General features: G+C 43.8%; 1 pseudogene; it reads right to left on the reverse strand.

Annotated features, from left to right (window-relative positions):
- Positions 1-462: 462 nt before the first annotated feature.
- On the reverse strand, positions 463-581 carry LOC145410899 (5S ribosomal RNA; annotated as a pseudogene).
- Between the last annotated feature and the right edge of the window lie 203 nt (positions 582-784).

Raw genomic sequence — 784 nt, forward strand, 5'->3', positions numbered from 1 at the left:
AAAGTGACATTTACATTCACCTGGAACTACCTACTTTTTTCTGTATTTTCGAGATTTCCTACTAATCATTTTTTAGCATGTACTGCTACTGTCCACCAATAGTCCGCACTCCTAATCTCATCTGTACTCCCATCCATTGTTGACAATTTAGCCATTTTCCCCCGTTCTTGACTCCCCTCCCTACCTCCCCTCCAGTACCCTCTCAACCCTCCCTACCTCACCTCCTTTACCCTTTCCTATTGCCTGCCCTGCCATGCTGCGCTAAGCAAATCTCCCCCGGATTTTTCCACAGATTTCATCCATTGAAATAAGCCCTATGCCCTATACTTATACAAAATAATATATCCCATCCATCCATTGCCAGACGCCATGTATCCCAAACCGGGTGGCCAAGGGCATAGAGTTAGTTGTTTTACAGGGAGGGGCACTAATCCTCCACCAACCCCACTTGACACGTAGGGATGCCAACAGCATCTGGTGTTCCCAGGCGGTCACCCATCCAAGTACTAACCAGACCCAACGTTGCTTAACTTCGCTGATCGGATGGGAAGCGGTGTACTCAACATGGTATAACAAAAAAAATAAGGTAAGTGATAGTGGTATACACCAGGAATTGGCTAATTATCACCTGACAATACCTCACATGCATTCATTCGCTAAATTCCCATGGTAATTTCCCCTTTGAATTATGCCTTGTAATCTATTTCTGTAATAAAAATATATATCAGAATGGAAGGGAGAAGCCTAAGTGACATTTACATTCACCTGGAACTACCTATTTCTT

This window comes from Coenobita brevimanus, chromosome 86 (assembly GCF_032717465.1).
Source record: "Coenobita brevimanus isolate Jiangsu-jjx chromosome 86, ASM3271746v2, whole genome shotgun sequence".
NCBI lineage: Eukaryota > Metazoa > Arthropoda > Malacostraca > Decapoda > Coenobitidae > Coenobita > Coenobita brevimanus.